Genomic DNA, 14,634 nt, shown 5'->3' on the forward strand with positions numbered 1-14,634 from the left:
TGGAGATAATTTGTCCTCTATCAGTGTTCTTTCTGCGTCTGCTGGTTTGTAGTTCAAAGCAATATTCTTTTTTAAAGAGATGTTATCTTGGCTTACAAACATGGATGTGAGTTTTTTCCTCTTTTCATCTAAGGTTCTAAACGGACTGACTGTTTCTTTGTAAAAGTTAGTGATGAGTTTTTTTGGTTCAGACACCCACTCACAAAGTCGCTCAGACGCCAATTCCTCTCCTTTTTTTGTTGGTTCAATGGATTCTGTCAATGTTTTAATCTGAGCCAAATTAATCTCTTCATTTTCTTTATCACATTCCGTTTTTTTGACTTCCTGTGGATCTTCGTACGTTGAGAGATTCATTAAAGTCTCAATGTCGGCTGCTTCATCCTCCGTTACAGTGTCGTGATCAATATTGGGAGGTATGGATGTTGCATTTTGTATTTCGAGATCTCGGGGTGGCTCCGAGATATTTTTCAAAGTATCGCAATTGTTAGATGATACATTAACAGTGACTGATTTCAAATTTCTTAAGAAGGCTCGTGCCCCATTTGTTATTTTCACTCTTTTTTGATTTTTAGATTTCTTTTTTTGCTGAACTCCTTTTGGGGCTTGTTTTAGGCTGTTTTTTCCAAATATATCATAAAGAGCCTTGGGAGCTCCTATGTTATTTTCTTGTTGATCTTTAATCTCACTTGAGACATCTTTATCCATTATTTTTGTTTTATCATTTATTACATTTTTAGTGGCAAGATCTTCATTTGCGCTAACTTTAGAACTTGTTTTAGACCGATCTTCGCTAAAATTTTGTTCATCAATTATTTCTATTATTTCAATTAAATCTTTCGCTTGAGGATTTTCAAAGCTTTCATTGTTTCTATTTTCGTTCTGTGTAGATTGTAGAGTACAAGTACGCTCTTCTGGTGATACATTCAAGGCCTTTTTAGGTCTGTCCAGGCTTTTCTCTTGCAGACCATCCACTAAAATTTCGCGCTCAGCCCTGGGTGCAATAAATGATTCTTCTGACATCGGTTGGCATCCTTCCCAGATTTTTCCTTTGTCTTTTTCTACAAGCACTACGGTAGTTGCTTTATCTTTTTTCAGCAGTGAAAGGTCATTCTTTTTGCATACCTGTTCAGTGTTTCCGCACTCCAAAATCGGATGCTCTGTTGACAGACGATATTTCTCCAAAGTAGGAGTATTACAACAGTTATCTATACTAGAAATGTTATAGGCACCATCCTTTGAGGCAGGAATGTGAGGTTTATTAAAAAGCTTCAGCGCTTCTCGGGCAACTTCAGCTATTAATTTTTTGTCCTCACGTGAATTGTGATTAGCATCTAAGATTAATTTTAGGAAGTTGGCATTTTGAGTCTTTTCTTGTTTTTGGTTATCCTGGCTTCTTTGTTGTTCAGTTACCATATTTGCAACTTTGGTGTTTAGCAAAGCTATTAGCGTGGTTAAGTCTTTAATGTTTCCATCCATTTGTTCATATAATTTGAGGTACGGAGAGAGTACGATATTCATAGAGGATATAACCGTTGTTTGAATGTCAGATATATTTAGTTCAGGAACGCCCTTATCTTTTTTTGACTAAGACGCCTTTTTTTTCCCAAATCCACGTCTTGGTTGAACAGCCAGGGAGAGAGGTTAGACCCCTGGGGAACACCACAGGTAGAGAAAGAGATAGAGAAGAGGAAGGAGCCAAGTTGGACCTAGGAGGGTCGATCGGAGAGGAAGGAGGTCAGCCAGCCCAGGGCCTGATCGGTGATACCCAGGTTATCACGGAGATGGTTGAGCAGGATGGCATGGTTGACCGTGTCAAAGGCAGAAGAGAGATCAACTAAGATGAGGACACAGGGTGTGTTGGAATCAAGGTTGGAAATCAGGTCTTCACAGATGTTCAGGAGAGCAGTTTCCATGCTTCTGGCAGCTCTTAGGCCAGACTGATGGTCATGAAGACAGCCAACAGATTCAGAGTGAAGATTAAGCAGGGAGATGGACAGTTTTTCCAGGAGTCTGCTCAGGAAAGGAGTGATGGAGATTGGACTATAGTTAGCTGGGCAGGAGGGGTCGGCAGAGGGTTTCTTAAGAAGTGGGTGCACAAGGGTGTGCTTCAGGGGGAGGGGAAGATTCCAGTGGTGAAGGAGTGGTTGCAGAAATCATCCAGACCAGGCGCCAGGGTATCAATGTGGTCCTTGATGGTTTTGGAGGAACAGGGTTGAACCTGTTTTGATGAGACTTTCATAGATCTGACTTGTGCAGAAACCTCATCTGGGGAGAACAGGGGAAACGCAGAGGAGCATGGAGGAGAGGTAGCCGAAGAAGGGCCAGAGGAAGAGCAGGGAGTGGACACAGGAGGAGGAGAGGAAGAGAGAGAGGACAGGATGTCCTAACCAGAAGTTAGAGGAAGAGCAAAGGATACGTGAGAAAAGAATAAAGAGACAAAGAGATGAGGAAATTTGAAGGGCAGATGAACGTAGAAATGAAGAGAGAAAGGAAAAAGATAGGGTCAGAGAAGAGGCGAGGAAACGCAAAGAATTCAATGACGATATAGAACGTAAGCGAAGACAGAGAGCATGCGATCTTGAATATCTGGGGATAGAGGTTAAAAAACCTGATCCAGTAGTAGATTGGGAAGATATAGAAGAATTATTTCCTGCGTACGATTCAGTACCAGGCACGTCTAGGGCAAATATGGAAGATGACTTCGACACCAGAATCATTGGAGAAATGATTGATAGAATATATGATGAGATGGGGTTAGAACAAACATCCCAAGGGGAGGGGGAAGACGAACGCCTGGAGAGTACTCAGCTTTACGACACTGAGGATGTCTCCCAAAGTAGTGGGAATAGAGACCTATCCCTGGATAGATTAGAAATAAGTAGGAGTAAGGAGGACACAAGGAGAGGCATTAGTTGGGGACAGACAATGTCCGACTCGGAAAGGGAAGAGCGCGAGGAAAATGAGGAAGAGAGACGGAGCGAAAGACAACTCCCAAGGGAAAAAGGAATAGGATGGTCAGACACTAGCGAGTCTGCACCGAGGGTATCAGAGTCAGCCACACAGTCTGACCGACATGAAGAAGTATCTCATGGTCAGAGGGGGGTGTCATCACCGCCCTATGTAGACAGGCTCAGGACATTGCCAGGCAGATGGCGATACGTGAATATTACCCCTGCAATAGAAAGAAAAACAACGAGAGAAGAGCGAGAGGGCCATGCATCACAATTTCTGTATCTCGAGAAGGGCTGAGTAAAATCGCAATATAGTCCATTGCTACACATGGATTGAGAAAATGTGAAAAACAAGCTGCCAATGCTGACATCGGGAGCGGAAAGTGGATACATGAGTTACAAAAAATGACAGGAGGGAACAGGTTAGCAATAGGGGACATTAAGGGTCTCCTAATCGCCATACTTGGTGAGAGAGCAGACGACGTGTGGGCACGAGCAGGCTACCCTGGCATAACCACAATTAATACTGTGCATGACAGAGCTCCATTTAACAACTGTAGAGCTGCAGTATGGAAAGCGCTACGAGTACTATACCCAGATACTTCAGATATAGGAGCTATAATGTTGCGGAAAATGAAGGAGTCTGAAGATCCGTTAATTTACATACAGAATTTTCAAGACACATGGGTGCTCGAGACTCATGAATCTTGGACAAAATCTATACCTGTGTTTTACCATATATTGTGCCAAGGGCTGAGCGAGCTGGTGCAGAAACAACTCAAGAAATTGGTAGGCATTGAAGCCAAGCCTTGTGCTGAAATACAGTTGACCATCGCATATTATTGTAGACTGCTGCAGGAAAAGAATTGCAAAAAGGAAGCCGCTCGAAAGGGTGAGGAAGCGAAATTGGTGCAAAAGAAATTGTCAAAATATGCTCTAAGGGAGCCATGATAACTAGCACAGCTGAATCAAGCATGCAGCAGGTGGCTAGTCCACAGCAGAATAATCAGGCTAATACAGGGTTTTATCTCAGGGGAAGAGGATTTAGGGGAAGAGGATGGCAGAGCAACCAGGGAGGTTTCCAAAATAATCAGGGAGGCTTTCAAAATATGCAAAATGGTAACCAATATATGTCAAATTGGCAAATGATCCGACCACCGCCAGTATTTTGGCTGTGTGGAATGACAGGGCATTTGGCGTGCACATGCAGAAATCAAGGCATGATGCAGAACGGCCAAGGAACAGGAGCAGGCATGACAAACACACCTGCAGTCTTTCAACATGGTGTTACGCAGAATCACACACTGCAACAACAAGCACCAGGAGTGCAACAAGGTGTGCAGCCTCAAAGCATGGGGAATTTTCTACAAGGGCAATCCCAACAGGCACCAAAGCAACTGTCATAGACAATGGGCACGGGGCAGACCACAAACCCTGGAATGGGAAGTAACAATGGGAATGGGGGAAATTCACCAGCACACAGTGGCCCAAATTTGTTTATAAACTAGGACAGCTCACTGGGGACCCTGATGTGTTCTATCCTATCAGTGACACCAGACCCTCACAGGGAACCTAGGGTGGATGTTGTTATAGGGGATAAGGAATATTCCTTCTTAGTTGACATGGGTGCAGCACGCTCGTGCATACGTGAAGGCAAGTTTTCCTTGTCCGGCGAGGCCATAGATACTCAGAGTTTTACAGGAGCGACCAGTTGTGTTCCCTTCACAAATGCACTTCCAGTCTCCATAGGAGAATGTGAAATGAATGTACCTTTATTACATTCTCGACAGACCCCAGTAAACATTTTGGGTCGAGATTTAATGACAAAATTAAACATGTCACTCTCGTTCACGGAGGAGGGCATAGTATGTTCGACTCCAGGAATGCACTACTCAAATGTATGCCAAATGATTAGAGCATACTCAGGACACATAGCCATGAGGGCCATACCATTAGAGCCAGAAAGTTTCGCATATGGTATCCGTGTGCTTAAAGCAGGATTGCCAAAATCATGAGAACCCCTGATGAGTTCTTATTCAGACCCAGAATACCGATGCATGAGGAGAAGGGACAAATATTTCCCTTGATGATACACATGGCTAAAGTGCGAGGGAGAGTGGCCTTGATTGATGGTTATGATGACAAGGGCCGACAATGGTGTGCAGTAATCGCCATTGAAGAGCAAACAGATATGGGTGAGACAATGGTGGAAGTGAGTCTCACCTTTTGGGTAAAGATGATTAAAAGAGAAGTACTTCAGAGAATGATGATGGCTCTAAATCGTCCTGAATTTTTTGATGACGACATAGCCAAGGTGTCTGTCTCAGTATGGACTACAGGCCCCTGTGACGTAGGCCTCTTGAAGGGGGTTGGAGAAGTGAAGATTAAACTGAAACCAGGAGCAATTCTACCAAAAGCCCGACAATATCCCATGTCCAGAGAGGCAGATGAGGGTATTTTTAAGACAATTTCTGCAATGATGGAACAGGGCATTTTAGTGACGTCAGAGTGGCGGTTTATCCGATCAAAAAATCAAAGGGAGTGTCTTGGCGTTTAATCCAGGATTTACGCCCAATAAACGATATTGTTGAGGCCGAGTTCCCTCTAGTCCCTAACCCATCTACAATTCTATGGAACATACCCGTTTAGGCAAAATATTTCACAGAGATTGACCTGAAAAATGCATTTTTCTTATTCCCGTTGTACCGTGACTCACAAGATCTGACGTCATTCACGTTCAGACAAATGCATCTCAAAAGCACGAGGCTGCCACAGGGGTACTGTGAGTCTCCGTCTATTTTTAACAGAGTCCTGCAGATGGATTTGAGCAATATCGCACTAGAAAGTGTTGTCTTGCAATACGTGGATGACATCTTAATTTGTAGCACAACAGAAGAACAATGCCGGCACGATTCTGTTCAGCTATTGACTATACTGGCTGAGAAAGGATATAAGGTCGACAAAGAAAAGTTACAATATTGTCAACAAGAAGTGCTGTACATAGGCCAGCTGATCTCACATGAGGGAAAGAAAGTGACCCCAGAAAGGGCTGAAGCCATATTTAACATGGCTAAGCCACACACGATAAAGCAGATGCAGAGCTTTTTAGGCCTATGCATGGGTCTTCGACTACAGCTCTTACACCAAGCCTTTACTTCAGGCCCTAAAGAAGGCCCAAGTGACGAAAGAAAAGATTGAATGGTCTGAGACCATGGAGAAAGGGTTTGCTGAACTCAAAAGAGCCATTTGCAAAGCACCAGTTCTTGGGATCCCCAATTATGCAGAGGAATTTTACCTGTTTTCACACACAAATAGCAGCATTATGACAGCAATACTCACTCAGAGAACCATGTTGGGGTACAGGCCCCTGCCATATTATAATGGGAATTTGGTCCCAGTGATGAGGGGTTCACTTCCTGTGCTAACAAGGTTTAGCTGCCACAGCTTTCGCCATAGAGAAGGCTACAACCATTGTGATGGGTTGCTCAATGATGTTATACGTCGAGCACTCACTATTTGCCATTCTATAGAAACCAAAGGGCACATTGGCATCTCAGAGAGCTTCTGCTTATGAAGTGATCATATCAAATCCATCGATTAAAATAGTAAACCCAGCTATGTTCATAGCAGTGTCTTGCTCGCCAAGAGTGCACGGACAGTTATTTATCAGCAGTACATTTGCACAGCAAATACTTTGAACACAAGTAGACGAAGCAATGACTTACACTCACACATGCAATTAGAGGATAAGGAGCACTTATACGGCTATTTAATCATAGTTACACATAAATAAGCAATAAGTGATAACACAGAAATAAATCACAGAAAAGATAGTAAGTTAGCAAGAATACATCACCATGGGCGTAACTGATTTCCTCATCTCGCCAGAAGCGGCTGAAAGACCCTGGTAACAGCCAGGCCAAGAGCACAACAACCCACAGGGATTTCGGAACAAGGCGTCCCCCCTCTGACTGAGGTCTTTGTGCTTTTCCCGCCTGACCTTTCCAGAGCTCCACATATATGCCCTCCTCAAAAGGGGTGGCAATTTCTCGAACCTTCTAGCATTAGCGCTTGCGCATTGATGAGTGACATCTGGTTGCCGGCCGGGTCAAACGACAGTAACCCCAAGGTGCAAAGCGCTTCCCTCTCCTAAAGCACCACGGAAAACAATTCCATAACTCATCTTCAACCTTGACACGGGAATAACATACCTTTGTATCGGGTACCAGCCGGAACCTGTGGATCCTAGCTTTCCCAGCGCTGTGTCCTTGGCTGAGGCATGCATACCAATCTCAGTAACGAATAACGTTGAAAACATGTTTTTCAGCAAGGGCAGCTTCCACTGAGGCATGGAATAAATATCCATTATGGCTCCGAGTGCCCCCAGAATACACTGCGCACCAGCACCATGTTTTAGCTCAAGCATCACAATCCACCCTTGGATATTTACTTTCCATAGCCCAGTGGTAGAGGAGCCGGTCTTTGAAACCGACGAAACATCAGAACTAAATTGGGAATACATTGAATACAACAACAACCAGCTATTATAATAACTAATATAATACAAGTGCAAGCAAAGGCGTAATGCATTGTACTCCCAATATCAGGAATCCATGAAAATAACCAATCCCACCAATTCCCAGTATGATCTTAAGACACTTGGGAAATGAGGTTCCTCAAACCTCGAATATGAATTTCAATGGATCGTGAATGGACACTTAGATTAAAACAACACATACCTTCAACTGCGTTACAACCCAAATTATGTTTCAGCGATTGATAATCAACGTCAGCCCTGTTTTGCAAAGTTGCTTTTGTAATAACTTTGCTATCAAGGAGCAACTCTTCTAATGCTTGAGAAGTATGATCAAGTCCTTTTACTACTAAACATGATAGTTTAATTAAAGATTTGTAGCCCCCAGCCACTAAACCCAAAATTCCCAATAATGAAAGGGCTAATGCTAAAACCTCAGTCTCTGATAGCAAATGCATATGTGAATCACAATCTGGAGATAGACCCACAGATTCAAAAGTTGACCTTTTGCTTCGAGACATTGCTGGGTGTAAAGGGAACATCATTAATCATAATCGAGTTAAGGCACATGGACCTCCGGAAATGTTAGCTGGAATGGAAGTGTATGTGATGTTGCCACATGAAAAGAGCCATCCTGTTGGAAGTTTCACATGATTTAGATGACTGGCAGCTATCACAGTGTGATTACAGGAAATAGTGTTGTTCACACTGGTACATGTGCTTGGAACTCATGAACACAACCTTTTCTCAAATGCAGTTTGATTTTCCTGTTTTGTTAAATTCAGCTGTTGGCATTTGCCAATTTCACTCAGTCGACAGGTCATAAAGTAACAGACATCTCCTTGAGTCACATTGTAAGTTATAATACGTGTCAGATTTCACCACTTACGATCTGTTTCCTGGCAAAACCTGCAGCACTCATAGACAGAAAAGGACTGTCTGACGTCAGAATCTTGTACCGCAGAATCATGGTTCATGATGCCAAAAATGTGCTTTAGAACCGGAACTGGCATCGGCACCTCTACTAAACAAGTATTCAGCAAAGCTTCAGTAGTCAGTAAGGCAAAAGTGCGTAATGTTCAGTACCTGTTGTGCCAAATATGTCCACATATTCTCCGTTTGGGTAATCATCGGGGAATATCTTCGGCGTCTTAAAGACATCTCTTGCATAGCTGGCATCAAGGTTGTTTGCGCTTGCACCTGACGTGTTTGCTGCATTCCACAAATCCATTTATTCGTTCTGGCTGGCTTTTCGGCATCGGCATAGGCTGCTTTCGGACATCATTGCTCATTATCATCGGTTTCCCATTGATCGCTGGCACAGATGTGGAATTTCTTTTGGTAGCAGCATTCCGTTTGACTCTCCCAAACAGAGTCCATTTAGTACCACAATTACACCAGCCAGACACAGGATCTACAAGGCAAACCCAGAAAAGAGATATCTGTGTTGAAAATCACTCTCTTAGGTAACATTTGTCTGCCATTTTTTATCCTGGTTCCATTACTAAGACTACCTGGTCTTTGCCTGATGCAATAACATCTGCGGGCACCGGTGGGCCACTTGGTCTTTCGACCCACACCTTTGCACCCGGTACCATACTATCTGACGAACCAAAACCATGATTCCCACGAGTAGTTAACACTGTGGGAGGCTCCCCCTTTTTGATTATGGACAACTTAACAGGAACAAGAATCAACTGGGCCACTCGATCGCCATTATGAATCGGTAACACTTGGTCCCCACTATTCATTAAGATGACTTTGATCTAGCCTTGGTAATCAGCGTCAATAACCCCTCCCAGCACTTGAACTCCCTTCGATGCTAATCCAGATCTAAGGGCAATCCATCCCATATGCTCGGGAGGAATTTGTACTCCAATCCCTGTTTCAATCACAACAATCCCTCTCGGGCCTAATCTGATTTCTTCATGAGAATGCAAGTCTACCCCTGCTGACTCTGGAGTTGCCCGACAGGGTGCTAAAGAACCGGGGTAATTTACCAGTACAATATAGTCTCTCTAACTGAGTTGGGATGAATCTGTAAAGCGGGAGTCATTAGTCGCAACAATGGAGTTTCATGATTATTCACAGGCCTATTGTTTAGCACTTGCACCGCATCAAACACACGATCACACCAGCCTGCTAAACTGCCATCTCCAGATTTGTGCAGCTGTTCTTTCAATAAACCATTGATCCTTTCAATTAATCCTGACGCTTCTGGGTGATAGGGGACATGGTAGAGCCGCTCAATACTCTTTTCCTGACAATATTCCTGAATTAATTTGCCTTTGAAGTGTGACCCATTGTCACTTTGGATTTACAAAGGCACTCCGTAATGCAATGTGATCTGATCTAACAACTTAATGGTGTTCAGTTGTGTAGCACGTTTGCATGGCAAAACCATCATATATCCAGAGTATGTATCCACAATGGTGCATGCATACTGACAGCCTTTGTTGATTGGCAGAGGACCGATATAATCGATCTGCCAAATTTGACCTGGTAACTTTCCTCTCCGCAACGTGCACTGGACAATTTGAGGGCTAGGCCTATGCTGTTGGCAAACCGGACATTGCAAAATGATGGTTTTCACTACCTCTAAAGGAATACTGATTCCTCGAGCTTATGCCCACCTGATAGTAGCCTTTACCCAAGGTGCCCACATTTCTGGTGAGCCCACTTGGCCAAACCCTCCAAATCGTCTTCCTGAGCCTCCGCATCCACAGATTAAATCTTGGCGTGTTCATCTGTAACAGAATTAAACCAACGTTCTAATGAATCTGGAGCACAATGCGCATCCACATGATACACAGTGACTTCACTTTGTGATAACATTTCCGTAATATCTTGCCACAGTTCTTTTCCCCGCAACTCTTTTGCTAGGTTGGCAGCCACACCGCCAACCCATTCGCCACTGACCATGAATCTGTGTACAAATGACATCGACCAGGGGTCTCTTGTTTCAGTGCTTGGTAAACTGCGTAAAGTTCTGCAGACTGACTGCTCTTCCCTTTCCCTGACGTCAAAATCTTTTTAGTCTTGGGATTGTATGACCCCGCTTTCCAGTATCGCCCGGTACCCACATATCGGGCCAAGCCATCTGTAAACCAGGCATGCTCTGTCTGCTCTACGGTCAGATCGCCATAAGGTACTCCCCATTTCATGGGAGACTAGCGTTTCTCAGACACTTCCGGTGGTGTGTAATCTGAGGGTGGTATGTTGGCTACTTGCTCATGTAATTTTGCAACCCCACCTTTCCCTGATTTAGCTCTGTCTTGAATGTACCATTTCCATTTAATTTTACTGGCTTCTTGAGCGTGTCCTATTCTGTGAGTTTTAGGAGAGCTCAACACCCATTGCATGATCGGGATTTCCGGCCTCATCAATACATCATGCCCCACTGTCATTTGCTCAGTATCGACAAGGGCCCAGTAACATGCCAGCAATTGCTTCTCGAACGTAGTGTATGAGTTACCAGCATCGGGCAACTTACGACTCCAGAACCCGAATGGCACACGTTTCCTGTCCTGTTTTTGTCACACACTCTAGTTAGCGTAATTGTCTTGCACAGACACATTCAATTCCACTTCGCCATCCTTCAATGGCCATAAGTCAAGCACCTGCTGCACAGTGTCTTTCGCCAAATCAAATGCTTTTTGCTGCTCCTCCCCCCACTGAAACTCATATTTCTTTCGTGTCACTTTGTAGAGGGGGCCAGTATCTGCCCTAAATGGGGAATGTGCTGTCTCCAAAACCCAAACAGCCCTATGAACTGCTGAGCTTGCTTTTTGTTCATTGGAGTGGTGAACTCAAGTATTTTCTGTCGGGCCTTCGGCACCATCTCTCGATGTCCATTATGCCACTGAATCCCTAGGAATATCACTGTCTCAGCTGGCCCTTGAATTTTGTTCGGGTTAATCTCCCACCCTTCCTTCTTCAATCCTTCCATAATGACTTCTAACTGGTTTTGCACACTTCGCTCATCCTTGCCCCGAATCAAAATATCATCAATGCAGTGAGAGATTTGTATGTCAGGTTTACACAGTATCTTGTCTAAGTGCTCTGCCACCAGCCGGTGACAGATAGTCGGGCTATGTATGTACCCCATAGGTAACCTTGTGAAAGTGTACTGATGCCCGCTACAAGAAAATGCGAACTGCTCTTGGCACTCTTCAGCAATTGGCACAGAGAAAAATGCATTGGCTAAATCTACCACTGCATACCAGGTTCCCTCAAACTTTTGGACATTCTCAATCAAGGTAATGGCATCTGGGACTGCGGGCACTAAGGGAGGAGTGTGTTTATTTATGTCAGAACGACGGTCAGAACGAAAAACTCTACAGTCTCCCTCCCCTAGAAGCCCAGTTGCCTTCTTCTCTACCACCTTCACGTCAAGGCAAAGAGGAACCGATGCAGATCGGTACTGCTCGTGCACCACTCACCCCGGAAGAAATGAAGAGACGAAGGGATGGCAACATGTGTATGTATTGTGGGGCCTCTAGCCATCTGTTACGGAACTGTCCTGACGTCCCTCCGAGGCATTCGGGAAACGAGCGCCCTCGGTGAGTGTTGGGACGCACTCCCGATGGGCCATTCCTAGTCCTTACGCAACTCTGTTGATAGCATCTTCTGGTATACCGGAGGATTCTAGGTTGATGGTTCTGTCAGTCACTCTTACTGTGGGCAAGACCGTGGTCCCAACTCAGGCTTTACTCGACTGTGGTGCAGCCGGCAACTTCATAGATACCTTGTGGGCTAAACAAAAGGGCATAAATCGTCTGGCCAAACAGGAGGATCAGAAAGTCGAAGGAGTGGATGGTGAGCCTTTGATTTCCGGCATGATCACACACACCACTGAAGAATTACATCTAAGTATCCAGCAACATACCGAAAAGATCTCGTTTGACATCATCCGAGCAGCCCATTTCCCTATCATACTAGGGATAAGCTGGCTCCGAAAGCACAACCCTCACATTGACTGGGCAAAGAACGTACTCAGTTTTCAGTCCACCTTTTGTAGATCAGAATGTCTACCTGAACCAAAGTTTGAGACTGTACAGACTACCAGTGTTTACGACTCCAGACTCATACATTGTCTTCCACATCATCTACAGGAATACGCAGAGGTAGTGACAGAAAAGACGCCTAGCGACCTTCCTCCCCACAGACCGGAAGACTGCTGTCTGGATCTTGTTCCTGGTGCACTGGTACCTTTCTGTAGGATGTTCCCTTTATCTCTCAGAGAAAGACACTTCCTCCGGGAATATCTGGATAACAATCTGGCCAACGGGCTTATAAGACCTTCCAAATCACCGGCTGGAGCTTCACTGTTTTTCATCCCAAAGAAGGACACACAAGAGTTGAGACCCTGTATTGACTACAGGGGTCTAAACAAGGTGACCATTAAGGACAGATATCCCATGCCTCTTATCACCGAAATCATCCAAGCTGTTCATGGCACCACAATCTTCACAAAATTGGATCTCCGGAATGCCTACCATCTTCTCCGGATCCAAAAAGGGGATGAATGGAAGACAGCTTTCAGGACCCCCTATGGGTTGTACGAATACCAAGTGATGCCCTTTGGGCTCGTCAATGCCCCTTCGGTGTTCCAGCGTTTTATGGACCGGCTTTTTTCAGACCTGCTGTGTCAGACCACGATTGTCTATATCGACGACATACTGGTGTATTCAAGAACTCCGGAAGAACATGTAGTCCATGTCAAAGAGGTCTTCCAGAGACTAAGAGAAAACCACCTCTCTGTCAAGTTAGACAAGTGTGTCTTTTCTGCAACCTCCATCCCATATGTGGGTTTCATATTATCCAGTCGGGGTGTCGCCATGGATCCCCGCAAAGTATCCGCCATTTTGGAATGGCCTTAACCTAAATCTATCAAGGATGTACAAAGATTCCTAGGTCTGGCGAACTTTTACCGGAAATTTATATCCAACTTTTCCCACCGGATTGTACCTATTACCACTTTACTCAAGAAAAGCTACAATCCATTTTCCTGGTCCAGCGAAGCTGAGGATAGTTTCCGCAATCTCAAGGAAGCCTTCTGTACCGCCCCCATCCTTCAGCAGCCAGATCAAGACCGGCCCTTCATTGTCGAGACAGATGCTTCTTCATCAGCTATGGGGGCAGTTCTTTTGCAGGAACATCAAGGAGCGGAACATCCAGTCTCCTATTTTTCCAAGACTATCAACAACAGCCAAAAGAACTACTCAGTCATAGAGCGCGAATTACTGGCCATGAAGTCAGCCTGTTTGGAGTGGCGTCACCTCCTACAAGGAGGTAAACAACCATTCTCCATCAGAACTGATCACAAGAATCTACAAGTCCTGCGACAGTTCGAGTGCTACAACACACGTCAAGCACGTTGGGCTCACTTCTTTGCCCAGTTTCGATTTCGACATTACCTACATCCCAGGGCAACAGAATTTGGTCGCCGACGCTCTGTCTCGCAGAGGAGACTATGTGACAGAATCCGACAGGACACACGATCTGATGTTCCCTTTGCCAAGGCGAATAGGAGTACTGTCCACTTTCTTAAGGCAAGTGAAAGAAGCTTCAAAAGGGGGTTTTGAATCTAAGAGACACCCACAAGACATCGTCTACGACGTCAAGGAAGGACTCTACTTTGTGGAAGGCAAATTATATCTACCCACTCCAGAATTTCGGAGATTGGCATTAAAGTGGTGTCACGACTCCAAGCTGGCAGGTCATCGAGGTACCAAGGGCACGTTGGATTATCTGCAGAGGCACTTTTATTGGCCGGAGATGAGACGAGACGTGGCCTGTTATGTACAATCCTGCGTGACCTGCCTTCACAGCAAGAGTTCCCGTCTTAGACCTTTGGGGCTTTTGGAACCTAATCCTGTTCCCGACGGTCCTTGGGAAGTTGTTTCTACCGATTTCATCGTGGACTTGCCTCCTTCTCAAGGGTTCACATGCATTATGATGGTGATCGATTTCTTCACTAAAATGGCTCACTTCTCCCCGTTACCAGGTGTACCGACAGCAGTAGCTATGGCCGAAACATTCATCAAGGATGTCTTCCGTCTCCACGGGGTGCCTAAGAAGATCATCTCAGATCGAGGTAGCCAATACACCTCTCGATTCTGGAAGAATCTCTGCAGCCGTTTGGGT

The sequence above is a fragment of the Ambystoma mexicanum genome, chromosome 1q, assembly GCF_040938575.1.
Source record: "Ambystoma mexicanum isolate Mex_15411 chromosome 1q, UKY_AmexF1_1, whole genome shotgun sequence".
Classification (NCBI taxonomy): Eukaryota; Metazoa; Chordata; class Amphibia; order Caudata; family Ambystomatidae; genus Ambystoma; species Ambystoma mexicanum.